General features: G+C 40.6%; 1 pseudogene; it reads left to right on the forward strand.

Annotated features, from left to right (window-relative positions):
* The first annotated feature begins 444 nt into the window (after positions 1-444).
* Positions 445-17,968, forward strand: part of LOC147972264 (uncharacterized) — a 34,655-nt pseudogene continuing 17,131 nt past the window's right edge.

Genomic DNA, 17,968 nt, shown 5'->3' on the forward strand with positions numbered 1-17,968 from the left:
CGGGACAGAAGGCTGGGCTTTAGACCTGGTTCCAGCCACGAACCTGGACAAATGAGTTGCCTATATATACCCCGTCACCGCAGCACATCACTCCACAGTGCTCTGTTTTTTTTGGCCGGCGAGGAGAGGGCATTTGGGTGCTCTAGCTCACCTCCTATGCACAAGAGGTGTTCGTTGAAATGCCCGAGCCACACTAGTTAAGCTTTCTCCTCTCGAAGCTCGACCTCCAAGCTACATTTTCCACGAGATTTGCATAGGTTTAGCAGTCCGTCACGTCTCGTCCCCGTCTTCACCGCTGCCGATCGGCCGCGTCGATCTCGTCGCCGGCACCACCGTGGTGAGTCTCTTGTTCTTATCTTCTTTCTGAAAGAAAATAATTCTTACTTTAGATAGATACTTGTCTAATTTTCTAACTTTTATTATTGCTTGTTATTATATAGTGCGATGGTTTTGGTATTCGCCCCTGTCGGTCCTCATCCTGTCTATGATTCAGATGTGGTATATATTATCCTTTTATAACTATTTTGTTCATTTATTGTTTATGACAATTATGCCGACCAATGTGACATAGATTTTATTTATGTAGGAGGTAGTTGAACCGAAAATTCCAACCGACCCTATTGTCGAGAGGTGAAATTTAGTTGAAGAAGAAAACAATTATTTGAAGGAAAAAATAAAAAAATGAGGAGGAGAAGATGATATTGGAGTTGCATGTTGCGGATGTCGTAGATGATCAAAAGATCAAGATGGATGCAATGCGGTTGAAGATTAGAAAGATTAGAAAATATTCCATTCATACCGAGGCTTGGTGTCATTATGCCGTTGGATCAATTTTTACCTTGGTTGTGATTATGATCACATTTGTTGTTGCATTGAAAGGTTTTACATAGTTTCAATGTATGGTTTAACTAGATGCTCTGGAGAGCTATATGTTGTTCAATGAGAACTATGTATGTACTTTGTTTTTAATGTGATGATGAACTTCTATTAATTTGATCACTTATCTTTTCATGAGAGCTATATGTTGCCTTCAGTTTTGGGTCTTATAGCTCAAAATAATCAGTAAATGCATGAAAAATAAAAAATGAAGTCAGAAAGGGTTGAAAATTGATGATGTGGCTTTGAATTATGCATTTTGAACATATAAAAACTATGGAGTTCAAATAAGTTAAAAATGAAACCCCTTTGTAACAGACGAGTTTCCGTATGAAACCCTGATACTTCGAAAGAGATTGTTCGTTTTGTACATGAAGTGCATCCAGTTTTTGCCATAACCCTCTCTACTTTCTTGCACATGCTATGTGGATGAAATGATGATACCATGCCAACTTTCAACCTTTTCAGAGTTCATTTGAAATGCTTTTCAACTTCAGGATCTTATAGCTCAAAATAATCAGTAAATGCATGAAAAATAACAAATGAAGTCAAAAAGGGTTGAAAATTGATGATGTGGCTTTGAATGGTGCATTTTGAACACAGAAAAACTATGGAGTTCAAATAAGTTAAAAAATGAAGTCCCTTTGTAACAGACGAGTTTCTGTATGAAACGCTGATACTTCGAACACTAGTGCAGAACCGAGCAATAGCACCGGTTCGTAAGGCCCTTTAGTGCCGGTTCCATAACCGGCACTAAAGTGTGGACACTAAAGCCCCCCCCTAGTACCGGTTCAGCATGAACCGGTGCTAAAGGGCAACCACGTGGCACGAGCCAGCTCCGGGGGCCGGGAGCCCTTTAGTACCGGTTGGTAACACCAACCGGTACTAAAATGTTTGGGGGTTTTTTGGTTTTATGATTTCTTTTTCGTTTAATTTTGTGTTTTCCATTTTAATTCTTTTTCGTTTGCTGGTATTTTACGATACTACACATTGTACACGTTATGCATATATATATATAATAGAATTTCTAGTAGAACCAATCATATATATATCATCAATGTCTCACAAACCACCATATTAATTCACACATACACACATGTATAGCTATATACAATTTCTCCGACATATGCATGTTGCCTTCGGAGCCAGTGGCATTAACCTAATTGGTGCCTTCGGAGCACGATGACAATTGGAAGTGGTTCATGACCTGGTCGATGGGGGCGGTAGCGGGTAATAGTATTCTCCCTTCGGATTTATGACCTGGTCGAGTAAAAATCCCGCTATTTCCTCTTGAAGTGCTTCTACGAGCTCCGTTTCTAGGAGCTTGTCCTGCACCTCTGTGAACTGTTAAGAAGGAGATGAATATGCATGTGTATTAGTTGTGTGACTAGATATCGATAATGGTGTAAAAATTGTGAATAGTGTTCTGACAAGCGTACCCATTCCTGTCTTTGAGATCTGCTCCTTTCGGACGCCATCATGCGAATGTTCTCGCAAACACAGAATGCACACAGATCAGTCTCCTGCGCCTGCTTCAGGGCCTTTATTACGAGAATGGAATTTAATTTGATCAGATAATAATTAATCAAGCATGATAATTAAAGAGATGGCAGTCATCAGACCGCTCCGGGTGTTTGGAGCGTAGCAAATTCTTGTGTTCATCCATATACGAAGCCACCAAGGCGGAATTCTGTAGAACTGTGTAGTGTGGTTCAGTGAGAGAATGTTCGTCCATACATATTATTTGTTCCCCTCCTAGGGTGACTTTTCCATCCAGTCTACCCTTATGCAGCGATTCAGGAACACCAATCGGCTTAAGGTCAGGAATAAAGTCAATACGAAACTCAATGACCTCCTCATTTTGACGGCCCTTGGAGATGCTTCCTTCTGGCCTAGCATGGTTATGAACATATTGCTTTAAGACTCCCATGAACCTCTCAAAGGGGAACATATTGTGTAGAAATACAGGACCCAAAACGTTAATCTCTTCGCATAGGTGAACTAGGACGTGCGTCATGATGTTGAAGAAGGATGGTGGGAACACCAACTCGAAACTGACAAGACATTGCACCAAATCATTCTGTAACCTTGGTATGATTTCTGGATCGATTACCTTCTAAGAGATTGCGTTGAGAAATGCACATAGCTTCACAATGGCTAATCGAACGTTTTCCAATACAAGCACCCTCAATGCAACCGGAAGCAGTTGCGTCATAATCACATGGCAGTCATGACACTTAAGGTTCTGGAACTTTTTCTCTGCCATGTTTATTATTCCCTTTATATTCGACGAGAAGCCAGACGGTACCTTAATACTGAGCAGGCATTCAAAGAAGATTTCCTTCTCTTCTTTGGTAAGAGCGTACCTTGCATGACCCTGATGTATGCCGTCTTTTCCGTGCATACGTTGCTGGTCCTCTCGTGCCTCAGGTGTATCTTTTGTCTTCCCATACACGCCCAAGAAGCCAAGCAGGGTCACACAAAGATTCTTCGTCACGTGCATCACGTCGATTGCGGAGCGGACCTCTAGGTCTTTCCAATAGGGCAGGTCCCATAATATAGATTTCTTCTTCCACATGGGTGCGCGTCCGTTAGCGTCATTCGGAACAGGTTGTCCACCAGGACCCTTTCCAAAGACCACCTTCAAATCCTTGACCATATCATGTACATCAGCACCAGTACGGTGGCGAGGCTTCGTCCGGTGATCCGCCTCACCTTTGAAATGCTTGCCTTTCTTTCTTACGGTATGCCTGCTCGGAAGAAATCGACGATGTCCCAGGTACACATTCTTCTTACAATTAGCCAAATATATACTATCGGTATCGTCCAAACAGTGCGTGCATGCGCGGTATCCCTTATTTGTCTGTCCTGAAAGGTTACTAAGAGCAGGCCAATCATTGATGGTCACGAACAGCAATGCCTTTAGGTCAAATTCTTCCCCCATGTGCTCGTCCCACGCACGTACACTTGTTCCATTCCACAGTTGTAAGAGTTCTTCAACTAATGGCCTTAGGTACACATCAATGTCATTGCCGGGTTGCTTAGGGCCTTAGATGAGCACTGGCATCATAATGAACTTCCGCTTCATGCACAACCAAGGAGGAAGGTTATACAAACATAGAGTCACAGGCCAGGTGCTATGGTTGCTGCTCTGCTCCCCAAAAGGATTAATGCCATCTGCGCTTAGACCAAACCATACGCTCCTTGCGTCATCTGCAAACTCCTTCCCGTACTTTCTTTCGATTTTTCTCCACTGCGACCTGTCAGCGGGTACTCTCAACTTTCCGTCTTTCTTACGGTCTTCTCTGTGCCATTGCATCGCCTTGGCATGCTCTTTGTTTTGGAACAAACGTATCAAACGTGGTATTATAGGAGCATACCACATCACCTTGGCAGGAATCTTCTTCCTGGGGCGCTCGCCCTCGACATCACCAGGATCATCGCGGCTGATCTTATAGCGCAATGCACCACATACCGGGCAAGCTTTCAAATCCTCGTACTCACCCCGGTAGAGGATGCAATCATTAGGGCATGCATGTATCTTCTGCACCTCTAACCCTAGAGGGCAGACAGCCTTCTTTGCTTCGTACGTACTCTCGGGCAATTTGTTGTCCTTTGGAAGCATATCCTTTATCATTACCAGCAACTTTCCAAATCCCTTGTCAGATACACCATTCTCTGCCTTCCATTGCAGGAATTCCAGTGTGGTGCCCAGCTTTTTCTTGTCAGCTACGCAATTCGGGTACAACAATTTTTTGTGATCCTCTAACATGTGCTGCAACTTTTTCTTCTCCAAATCACTTGCGCAGTTTCTCTTTGCATCGGCAATGGCCCGACCTAGATCATCAACGGGCTCATATGATGCCTCTTCTTCAGCGTCTCTCCGCATTGTCGGCTCAGCTTCTTCCCGCATTACCGGCTCAGCTTCTTCCCCCATTGTTGTATCATCGTATTCAGGGAACCCATGGCCAGGATAGCTGTCGTCGTCCTCTTCTTCTTCATTGTCTTCCATCATAACCCCTCTTTCTTCATGCTTGGTCCAAACATTATAGTGGGGCATGAAACCGGACTTAAACAGGTGAACGTGAATGGTTCTTGACGTAGAGTAATTGTGACCATTCTTACAGCCCGCACATGGAAAAGGCATAAAACCATCCGCCCGCTTGTTTGCCCCAGCCGCAAGCAGAAAAGTATGCACGCCCTCAACGAACTGGGGAGAGCATCGGTCATCGTACATCCATTGCCGGCTCATCTTCATTACAGAACACCGAATAGACCAAATTAATACAAGTTCATACATAAAGTTCATAAAACACTTAAATGCAACAAACAAATAACTCTCTAGCTGAAGCATTTAAATGCAACAACAAATGCGATCAAGATCGCAACTAAGGTAAAATGGATCCAACAGCATAATGATACCAAGCCTCACTATCGATGGCATATTTTCTAATCTTTCTAATCTTCAAGCGCATTTTCTCCATCTTGATCTTGTGATCATCGACGACATCGGCAACATGCAACTCCAATTCCATCTTCTCCCCCTCAATTCTTTTCAATTTTTCTTTCAAGTACTCGTTTTCTCTTTCAACTAAATTTAACCTCTCGACAATAGGGTCGGTTGTAATTTCCGGTTCACATACCTCCTAGAAAAATTTCTATGTCAACTTGATGGGCATAATTTGTCATAAACACGAAATGCAATTAGTTTTAAAACAGAATATATATACCACATCTGAATCATAACAAGGACGAGGGCCGACGGGGACGGATATCAAAACCATGTCACTATATGTATAACAAACAACGTACGGGTAAGATAATTATACGAGTAACTATATATCCAAATCACACAAACATCAATTTTTATATAAAATTTCATGAACAAGAGGCTCACCACAAGGTGGTGCCGGCGATGGGACGGTGCGGGCGATCGACGGTGGTTACGACGGAGATTTAGAAGGCACTAAGTAAACCACACCTACATATGCAAACTAAGTGTTACTTTTGACCTCAAATTGCATATTAATCAAATACTAGCACATATATATATATCCTCCCAAATTAGTAAACTCACAAATTAATCACTATATAAAGCATTGCAAGAGCCAATCTAGCAATGAGAGATGAAAGGACAAAGTTGCTAACCTTTGTGATCATTTGAATGGATGGGGGCCTTCAAATCCTGACAAATTTTGGGCAAAATGTGTGATGAGCTCGAGAGGAAGAGGGGAAGAACAGAGAGGAGAGGGGAAAGGGGAAGAACAGAGCGAGCTCGGGTGGACGAAGGGTTTATGTAGGACGACCTTTAGTACCGGTTCGTGCCAAGAACCGGTACTAAAGGGGCTGGAGGGGCCCCAGTCTGACAACATCCTGCCACCACTCTCATTAGTACCGGTTCGTGGCACGAACCGGTGCTAAAGGTTCTCCACGAACCGGTACTAATGAAAGAGACCCGGCTAGCCGTTCGAACCGGCACTAATGTATACATTAGTGCCGGCTCAAATACAAACCGGCACTAATGTGCTTCACGATTGACCCTTTTTATACTAGTGGAAAGAGATTCTCTATTTTGTACACGAAGTGCATCCAGTTTTTTCCATAACCCTCTCTACTTTATTGCACATGCTATGTGGATGAAATGATGATACCATGCGAACTTTCAACCTTTTCAGAGTTCATTTGAAATGTTTTTCAATTTCAGGGTCTTATAGCTCAAAAGAATCAGTAAATGCATGAAAAATAAGAAATGAAGTCAGAAAGGATTGAAAATTGATGATGTGGCTTTGAATGGAGCATTTTGAACACAAAAAACTATGGAGTTCAAATAAGTTAAATAACGAAATCCCTTTGTAACAAACGAGTTTCCGTATGAAACCGTGATACTTCGAAAGAGATTTGTTTTGTACACGAAGTGCATCCAATTTTTGCCGTAACCCTCTCTACTTTCTTCCACATGCTATGTGGATGAAATGATGATAGCAAAAAGAAAATTAACTAAAAAACTTTTATAGAACTCTAATAGCAAAAGGAATGAACTAAAAATCTTTTATAAACCTCTAGTATTTTTTAAACTAAAATTATATAAAATTCATGCCACTGAAATTATCAAAGTATTTTCTGTTCAAAACATGAAAAGCAGAAAGAAACAAAATAAAGTTTAATAAAAAGTAGAAACAAAACAAAATAAAATAAACTTTAATAAAATAAATAAGTAGAAAAAATAACCTTTAATAAAGTAAATTAAATAAACTTTAATAAATAAGTAGAAACAAAATAAAATAAATTAAAATTTAATACAATAAATAAGTAGAAACAAAATAAATTAAATTAAAATTTAATAAAATAAATAAGTAGAAACAAAATAAAATAAAATAAACTTTAATAAAATAAAGAAGTCGAAACAAAATAAACTTTATAAAAGTAAAATAAATAAACTTTAATAGCAACAGTAAGTTTTTTGTTGTAAGTAGAAACAAAATAAAATAAATAAAGCAACAAAAAAATAATAAAAGTGCCTCCTACTAGGCCACCACAGCCTGAATACGACTAGAAACCCAACCATGGGCCAGGATTCAGGCCCGCAGGAGGCCCAATAGGCCCACAAGCACATCGTGACAAATTAGGCTCGAAAGCCTGCAGTTGAGAGGAGCTCGAGAGGGTTGGCGCAGCAGCGCTTATAAACCACTCTCGAGCTCTCTCAACTAGCGAGGTGAGACTAAACTTTCAGCCGTGACACAGGCAGCACACGGCCTTTGGTCCCAGTTGGTGCCACCAACCGGGACTAAAGTGGTACACTGGTACAAGTTCGTGGCACCAACCGGGACCAATGTCCCCCCCTTTAGTCCCGGTTGGTGCCACCAACCTGGACCAAAGGCCGCCGCTTCCCGCCCTTTGGGCTGCTGAAAAGAGACCTTTGGTCCTGGTTGGTGGCACCAACCGGGACCAAAGGCCGCCGCTTCCCGCCCTTTGGGCTGCTAAAAAGAGACCTTTGGTCCCGGTTGGTGGCACCAACCAGGACAAAAGGTTGGCATTGGTCCCGGTTAGTACCACGAACTGGGACCAATGCTTTGTGTATATAAGAAAACATTTATCAGTTTCTGCAAAAAATACTTCTTCTCGGCCCCGAAGCCCCCACTCTGCTCCTCATCGCCGTTGCCACCGGTCCCTGCCCCGACGCCGTCAGGCTACTCCACCTCGCCGTCGCCGCAGAGCCCTGCCCCGACGCTGTCAGTCTGCTCCACCGCATCATCGATGACGCCATCAGGCTGCTCCGCCTCGCCGTCGCCGCCGTCGTCACCACTGCGCTCTGCCCCGAGGTCGCCGCCACTCCCCAGGCCCCTACTCGCCCTGACGCCGCCCGCCGCGCACCCCTGCCCGCCCCGACGCTGCCTGATACGTCTCCAACGTATCTATAATTTTTGATTGATCCATGCTATTATATTATCTATTTTGGATGTTAATGGGCTTTATTTTACACTTTTATATCATTTTTGGGACTAACCTATTAACTGGAAGCCCAGCCCAAATTGATGTTTTTGCCTATTTTAGGGTTTCACCGAAAAGGAATATCAAATGGAGTCCAAACGGAATGAAACCTTCGGGAATGTTATTTTCTCAATAAACGTGATCCAAGAGACTTGGAGTGGGAGTCAAGAAACAATCGAGGAGGCCACGAGGAAGGGGGCGGGCCTACCCCCCCCCCCCCCGGGCGCGCCCTCCACCCTCGTGGGCCCCTCGTTGCTCCACCGACGTACTTCTTCCTCCTATATATATCCACGTACCCCCAAACATCCAGGAGCACCACGAAAACCTAATTCCACCACCGCAACCTTTTGTACCCGAGAGATCCCATCTTGGAGACTTTTCTGGAGCTCTGGTGGAGGGGCATTGACCACAAAGGGCCTCTACATCAACTCCATGGCCTCTCCGGTGATGTGTGAGTAGTTTACTTCAAACCTTAGGGTCCATAGCTAGTAGCTAGATGGCTTCTTCTCTCTCTTTGGATATTAATACAAAGTTCTCCTCGATTTTCTTGGAGATCTATTCGATGTAATCTTCTTTTGCGGTGTGTTTATTGAGATCCGATGAATTGTGGGTTTATGATCCACATTACCTATGAACAATATTTGATTCTTCTCTGAATTCTTCTATGTATGATTGGTTTATCTTGCAAGTCTCTTCGAATTATGAGTTTGGTTTGGCCTACTAGATTGATCTTTCTTACGATGGGAGAAGTGCTTAGCTTTGGGTTCAATCTTGCGGTGCCCAATCCCAGTGACAATAGGGGAAACGACATGTATTGTATTGTTGCCATCGAGGATAAAAAGATGGGGTTTATGTCATATTGCATGATTTTATCCCTCTACATCATGTCATCTTGCTTAAGGCATTACTCTGTTCTTATGAACTTAATACTCTAGATGCATGCTGGATAGCGGTCGATGTGTGGAGTAATAGTAGTAGATACAGAATCATTTCGATCTACTTGTCGCGGACGTGATTCCTATATACATGATCATGCCTCGATATTCTCATAGTTATTCGCTTTTCTATCAATTGCTTGACAACAATTTTTTTACCCATCGTAATACTTATGCTATCAAGAGAGAAGCCACTAGTGAAACCTATGGCCCCCGGGTCTAGTTTCCATCATACAAGTTTCCAATCTATTTTATTTTGCTATCTTTACTTTCACTCTATATCATAAAAATACCAAAAATATTTATCTTATTATTATTATCTCTACCAGAGCTCACTCCTGCAAGTGGCCGTGAAGGGATTGACAACACCTTTATCGCGTTGGTTGCGAGGTTCTTATTTGTTTGTGTAGGTACGAGGTGACTCGCGCGTGGTCTCCTACAGGATTGATACCTTGGTTCTCAAAAACTGAGGGAAATACTTATGCTGCTTTACTGCATCACCCTTTCCTCTTCAAGGAAAAACCAACACAGTGCTCAAGAGGTAGCAAGAAGGATTTCTGGGGCCGTTGCTGGGGAGATCTACGCCAAGTCAAGACACACCAAGTACCCATCACAACTCTTATCCTACGCATTACATTATTTGCCATTTGCCTCTCGTTTTCCTCTCCCCCACTTCACCCTTGCCATTTTATTCGCCCTCTTTTCCTTTCGCCCTCTCTTTTTTGTTCGCCTCTTTTTCCCTCCTGGCTTCTGTGTGCTTGTTCTTTTTGCAATCTGTTGCCATCATGTCTGAAACTGGGGAGGTTATCGTTGATAAGGATAATAATATGGAAAACTTTGATGATATTGACGATCCTCTTGAAAATGCTACTATTTTACACACTAAAAAGTTTCGGATTGGTAGCGGTAATATTATTTGGAAGGGAGTTATTCAAGATTTGTTTACTTGTACCCATGCTTTGCCCACCACGAGTGGATATATCCTTCATAAAACTAGTAGTCTCGACGATGCTATATCTTTCCTCATAGTTGAACTTGAAAGACAATTTTTACATATGCATCCTTCCATACAAAGGATTTTCCTAGAAGTTTCTAATATTGAGAATTCTTCTGTTAAGCGAGCTGCTACCATCTTTTTAACTCATGAGTTCAGATTTATAATAAAAGAAGCCAATTCATTTTTTGCGCATTATGGGTGGATGCTGGCCGTCCTCCCATAGAAGCAATCCTTTTCTAGCAAGAAGACATTATGCGTTTACGATCTTTAGATCATGTTGCTTTTAATGAAAACCTTAGAAAAAAGGTTCCTACTAATGCTCTTGTTAATAGGATCTCTGAACTTAATGATAATTTTTCCATCCAGAACATGGGCTAGGATTTTCCCTTGAACAAAGACTCATGACTTTTTGCCAAAAGAATGCTTATAACGATGAATTGATTGTGCAATATGAGGGGCCAAAGGAGGAACAAACTCCTCACGAGCTTGATCTTGGGGACTTTTGTCCCATTAAATTTATCCATTTTGATTACTTTTGCTTGCCACAAATAAAGCTTGCTGCTGAACGTAGGGAATATGAGATGGGCTTCCGCGATCTACCTTATCATTACCATGGCAATACCTAGATGAATCCTTACTTTTATGCCTAGCTAGGGGCGTTAAACGATAGCGCTAGTTGGGAGGCAACCCAATTTTATTTTTACTCCTTGCTTTTTGCTCCTGTTTAGTAATAAATAATTTATCTAGCCTCTGTTTTGGTTGTGTTTTTTGTGCTTAATTAGTGTTTGTGCCAAGTACAACCGTTGGGAAGACTTGGGGAAAGTCTTTTATATCTTGCTGTAAGAAAATAGAAACTTTAGCGCTCACGAGAATTGTTGCCGTTTTTATTCGGAAAGTTCTATTTAGTTAATTATTTGTGCAGATGATTAATAGATAAATTCCTCACGTCCATAAATTTATTTTAGTATTTTTGGGGTTCTAGAAGTTTGCGTTAGCTACAGATTACTACAGATTGTTCTGTTTTTGATAGATTCTGTTTTTCGTGTGTTGTTTGCTTATTTTGATGAATCTATGGCTACTCACTACTAGGGAAAAGCCTATACACAGAATCTTACCAGCAGCGCGCTTTAAAATCAGGCGCTGCTGCTAAGTAGCAGTAGCGCGGGTTTTTAACCCTCGCTACTACTAACTTGATAGCAGTAGTGCTGGTTTTTTACCCTCGCTACTACTAAGCGGTCTCTACCGTGCCCCCCGGGACATGCCATAGTAGTAGCGCGGGTTTTTAACCCTCGCTACTACTAAGTTGATAGCAGTAGCGCTGGTTTTTACCCCTCGCTACTACTAAGCGGTCTCTACCGTGCCCCTGGGCCATGCCATAGTAGTAGCGAGGGTTATAAACCCGCGCTACTACTAAGTTTTTACCCCTCGCTACTACTAAGAGGTCTCAACCGTGCCCCTCCGGGACATGCCATAGTAGTAGCGAGGGGTAAAATCCCTCGCTACTACTAAAGGTCCCATTTTGAAACTCTACCCCCCCTAGTGGATCGCCTTTTCAGTTTTGTAAAAAGCAAAAGAAAATGATAAAAACTTCAAAAATTAAAATCCTTCGAGATGTAGTTATGTTACTACATCTACTAGTTAGGAAAATTTAAAAACTTAAATTTGGACATGTTTTGCAAAAAGTGTAGGGAAAATGTAAAACGGCTATAACTTTTGCATACGATGTTAGAAAAAAACGTATAATATATCAAAATGTTTCAAAAAATTAAAATCCTTCGAGATGTAGTTATGTTACTACATCTACTAGTTAGGAAAATTTAAAAACTTAAATTTGGACATGTTTTGCAAAAAGTGTAGGGAAAATGTAAAACGGTTATAACTTTTCCATACGATGTCAGAAAAAAACATATAATATATCAAAATGTTCAGCACGAAAATCCACATACGATGGAGACGGCCTATGGCCTGTTTGCAAATTTTTAGAATCCTCAAATTATAAAAGGAAAAAAAGTTATGTTCAAATTTCAGTTTTTTTTAATTTTGGTCAAATCTGGTCAAACTGTGGTCAAACTACTTATTCAAGAAGTATTAGTGTTACTAAATAATTATTCAAGAATATTAGTGTTACTAAATAATTATTTCAGTTTTTTGGAATTTTGGTCAAATCTGGTCAAACTGTGGTCAAAATGTGGTCAAACTCCTTATTCAAGAAATATTAGTGTTACTAAATAATTATTGTTTTTAGAACAATAGTTTTAAACTCAAACAACGAAATGTGTGACTTCATGCTCAAGCTAAACTCCCGAGAGTTAATAGGATTGACATCTTACTATTGTCAGGAAAACAACAAGTGCAGACTTGGAATCGAGGGAGAATAGAACCCGGAAGTTAAGCGTGCTCAGGCTGGAGTAGTGAGATGATGGGTGACCGTCCGGGAAGTTAGATGATTTGGAATGATGAGGGGTGATTAGAGTTTAAATTGAGCAATGATGAGGGTGATTAGAGATTAGAGGTTAAAATAATTCAGAAATTTGAAAATTCGTGCAAAAAATTCGAAAAAAAAAATTCGCGGGTTAGTAGTAGCACGGGTTTTTACCCACACTACTACTAACGGACGTAGTAGTAGCGCGGGTGGCACCCGCGCTGCTGCTATACGTTAGCTGTAGCGCCTTATTAGTAGCGCCTGCCCCCGCGCTGCTAATAGGCCCAAAACCCGCGCTGCTGCTAGGCTTTTCCCTAGTAGTGACTAAAAGTGTTTATAAACCATAGATAAGTTGGAATACAGTAGGTTTAACACCAATATAAATAAAGAATGAGTTCATTACAGTACCTTGAAGTGGTGTTTTGTTTTCTTTCGCTAACGGAGCTCACAAGATTTTCTATTTAAGTTTTGTGTTGTGAAGTTTTCAAGTTTTGGGTAAATATTTGATGGATTATGGAACATGGAGTTGAAAGAGCCTAAGCTTAGGGATGCCCATGGCACCCCAAGGTAAAATTCAAGGACACCAAAAATCCTAAGCTTGGGGATGCCCCGGAAGGCATCCCCTCTTTCGTCTTCGTCTATCGGTAACTTTACTTGGAGCTATATTTTTATTCACCACACGATATGTGTTTTGCATCGAGCGTCTTGTATGATCCGAGTATTTGCTTTCTAGTTTACCACAATCATCCTTGTTGTACACACCTTTTGAGAGAGACACACATGATTTGAAATTTATTAGAATAATCTATGTGCTTCACCTATATCTTTTGAGCTATATAGTTTTTGCTCTAGTGCTTCACTTATATCTTTTAGAGCATGTCGGTGGTTTTATTTTATAGGAATTGTTGATCTATAATGCTTCACTTATATTATTTTGATAGTCCCTTAGAACAACATGGAAATTTTCTTTTAGGAATAATATAAAAACTTTCATAGAAGTGCATTGAATACTATGAGAAGTCTGATACTTGATAATTGTTTTGAGATATGGAGATGGTGATATTAGAGTCATGCTAGTTGAGTAGTTGTCAATTTGAGAAATACTTGTGTTGAAGTTTGTGATTCCCGTAGCATGCACGTATGGTGAACCGTTATGTGATGAAGTCGGAGCATGATTTATTTATTGATTATCTTCCTTATGAGTGGCGGTCGGGGACGAGTGATGGTCTTTTCCTACCAATCTACCCCCTAGCAGCATGCGCGTAATACTTTGTTTCGAGAACTAATAGATTTTTGCAATAAGTATGTGAGTTCTATATGACTAATGTTGAGTCCATGGATTATACGCACTCTCACCCTTCCACCATTGTTAGCCTCTCTAGTATCGTGTAACTTTCACCGGTACCATAAACCAACCATATACCTTCCTCAAAACAGCCACCATACCTACCTATTATGGCATTTTCATAGCCATTCCGAGATATATTGGCATGCAACTTTCCACCGTTTCGTTATTATGACACGCTTCATAATTGTCATATTGCTTGCATGATCATGTAGTTGACATTCTATTTGTGGAGAAGCCACCGTTCATAATTCTTCATACATGTCACTCATGCATCATTGCACATCCCGGTACACCGCCGGAGGCATTCACATAGAGTCATATTTTGTTCTAAGTATTGAGTTGTAATTCTTGAGTTGTAAGTAAATTAAAGTGTGATGATCATCATTATTAGAGCATTGTCCCAGTGAGGAAAGGATGATGGAGACTATGATTCCCCCGCAAGTCTGGATGAGACTTCGGACGAAAAATTAAAAAAAAGAGAAAAAAAGAAAAGAGGCCAAAAAAAGAGAAAGAAGGCCCAAATAAAAAAATAATGAGAGAAAAGGAGAGAAGGGACAATGTTACTATCCTTTTTCCACACTTGTGCTTCAAAGTAGCACCATGATCTTCATGATAGAGAGTCTCCTTTGTTATCACTTTTATATACTAGTGGGGATTTTACATTATAGAACTTGGCTTGTATATTCCAATGATGGCTTCCTCAAAATGGTCCTAGGTCTTCATGAGCAAGCAAGTTGGATGCACACCCAATTAGTTCTTTTGTTGAGCTTTCATACACTTATAGCTCTAGTGCATCCGTTGCATGGCAATCCCTACTCACTCACGTTGATATCTATTGATAGGCATCTCCATAGCCCGTTGATACGCCTAGTTGATGTGAGACTATCTTCTCCACAACCACCATTCTATTCCACATATAGTGCTATATCCATGGCTCACGCTCATATATTGCGTGACGATTGAAAAAGTTTGAGAACATCAAAAGTATGATACAATTGCTTGGCTTGTCATCGGGGTTGTGCATGATTTAAATATTTTGTGTGGTGAAGATAGAGCATAGACAGACTATATGATTTTGTAGGGATAACTTTCTTTGACCATGTTATTTTGAGAAGACAGGATTGCTTAGTTAGTATGCTTGAAGTATAATTATTTCTGTGTCAATATTAAACTTTTATCTTGAATCTTTAGGATCTGAACATTCATGCCACAATAAAGAAAAATTACATTGAAAAGTATGTTAGAAAGCATTCCACATCAAAAATTCTTTTTTATCATTTAGCTACTCGAGGACAAGCAGGAATTAAGCTTGGGGATGCTTGATACGTCTCCAATGCATCTATAATTTTTGATTGCTCCATGCTATTATATTATCTGTTTTGGATGTTAATGGGATTTATTTTACACGTTTATATCATTTTTGGGACTAACCTATTAACCGGAGGCCCAGCCCAAATTGTTGTTTTTTTGCCCATTTTAGAGTTTCGCAGAAAAGGAATATCAAACGGAGTCCAAACGGAATGAAACCTTTGGGAACGTGATTTTCTCAATAGACGTGATCCAGGAGACTTGGAGTGGGCATCAACAAACAATCGAGGAGGCCACGAGGCAGGGGGCGCGCCTACCCCCCCCCCCCCCCGGCGTGCCCTCCCCCTCGTGGGCCCCTCGTTGCTCAACCGACGTACTTCTTCCTCCTATGTATATCCACGTACCCCCAAACATCCATGAGCACCACGAAAACCTAATTCCACCGCTGCAACCTTTCGTACCCGAGAGATCCCATCTTGGGGCCTTTTCCGAAGCTCCACCGGAGGGGCCATTGATCACGGAGGGCCTCTACATCAACTCCATGGCCTCTCCGGTGATGTGTGAGTAGTTTATTTCAGACCTTCGGGTCCATAGCTGGTAGCTAGATGGCTTATTCTCTCTCTTTGGATCTCAATACAAACTTCTCCTCGATTCTCTTGGGGATCTATTCAATGTAATCTTCTTTTGCGGTGTGTTTGTCGAGATCTGATGAATTGTGGGTTTATGATCCAGATTATCTATGAACAATATTTGATTCTTCTCTGAATTCTTTTATGTATGATTTGTTTATCTTTACAAGTCTCTTCGAATTATCAGTTTGGTTTGGCCTACTAGATTGATCTTTCTTGCAATGGGAGAAGTTCTTAGCTTTGGGTTCAATCTTGTGGTGCTCGATCACAAGTGACAGTAGGGAAAACGACACGTGTTGTATTGTTGTCATCGAGAATAAAAAGATGGGGTTTATATCATATTGCATGAGTTTATCCCTTACATCATGCCATCTTGCTTAAGCCGTTACTCTGTTCTTATGAACTTAATACTCTAGATGCATGCTGGAGAGCGGTCGATGTGTGGAGTAATAGTAGTAGATGCAGAATCGTTTTGGTCTACTGGTCGCGGACGTGATACCTATATACATGATCATGCCTAGATATTCTCATAGTTATTCACTTTTCTATCAATTGCTCGACAGTAATTTGTTTACCCACCGTAATACTTATGCTATCTTGAGAGAAGCCACTAGTGAAACCTATGGCCCCCGGGTCTATTTTCCATCATACAAGTTTCCAATCTATTTTATTTTCCTATCTTTACTTTCAATCTATATCATAAAAATACCAAAAATATTTATCTTATTATTATCTCTATCATATCTCACTCCTGCAAGTGCCCGTGAAGGGATTGACAACCCCTTTATCGCGTTGGTTGCGAGGTTCTTATTTGTATGTGTAGATACGAGGTGACTCGCCGTGTGGTCTCCTACTGGATTGATACATTGGTTCTCGAAAACTGAGGGAAATACTTACGCTGCTTTATTGCATCATCCTTTCCTCTTCAAGGGAAAACCAACGCAGTGCTCAAGAGGTAGCACTGCCTGCCGTGCCGCCCTGCTCCTGCCCCGACGCGTCCCTCTGTGAGCACCGCGCCCCTGCCGACCCTGCCGCCGTCGTGCTTTTTAGTTATATATGCTATTCTTTTACATGTTTTTAGATGTTTTTACATGTTTTTAGATTTTCATATATGTATGTATGTATTTTTTAGATATATGTATTTTTTTAGATATATGTATTTTTTATGTATGTTCATATATGTATGTATGTATTTTTTACATGTTTTTTGTGTGTATGTATGTATTTTTTCAATTGTAATATGCATGATGTCTTAAAAATACATTAATTTTAGTACATTAATGTTCTATGATTTAGTACATTAATTTTAGGTTAGTTTCATTTGTAGAAAAGTTTTACATATTTAGGAAGAAGGAAGAGAAGGAAGAAGAAAAAAATTTATATATGCAAAAGTTACATTTTTAAAAAAGTTTTATATATCTAGCTGGGAACGGAAGGAGAAGAAAAAGAATGAGAGGAAAAAGGAAAATAAGAAGAGGAAGAAAGGAGAAGAAGAGGACAGGAAGAAGAGGGGAAATACATAAGAAGAGGAAAAAGAAGAAAAAGAAGACGAGAAGAAGAAAGGAATAGAGGAGAAGAAGAGAAAATATTCTTTTTTTTTCTTCGATCTTCTCCTCTATTCCTTTCTTATTCTCCTCTTTTTATTTCTTCTTCGTCTTCTTATTTTTTATCGGGTATGTCATTGTCGATATACCCCGTCCCGATAACTTCGTTTAGTTTTAGGATTATTTTAGTTTATGTTTAGTTTAGGAAGAAGGAAAAGAAAAAGGAGAAGAAGAGGAGAGGAAGAAGAGGAGAAATAAATAAGAAGAGAAAAAAGGAAAAAAAAGAGGAGAAGAAGGAAGGAATATTTTTCTTCTTCTCCTCTCTTCCTTTCTTCTTCTCTTTTTTTCTTCTTTTTTTTCCTTCGATCTTCTCCTCTTTTTATTTCTTACCCCTCGGCCCTCTCGCTCGACCAAAACTCTC

The sequence above is a fragment of the Triticum urartu genome, chromosome 5A, assembly GCF_056163025.1.
Source record: "Triticum urartu cultivar PI428250 chromosome 5A, HENAU_Tu73, whole genome shotgun sequence".
NCBI classification, from domain to species: Eukaryota; Viridiplantae; Streptophyta; class Magnoliopsida; order Poales; family Poaceae; genus Triticum; species Triticum urartu.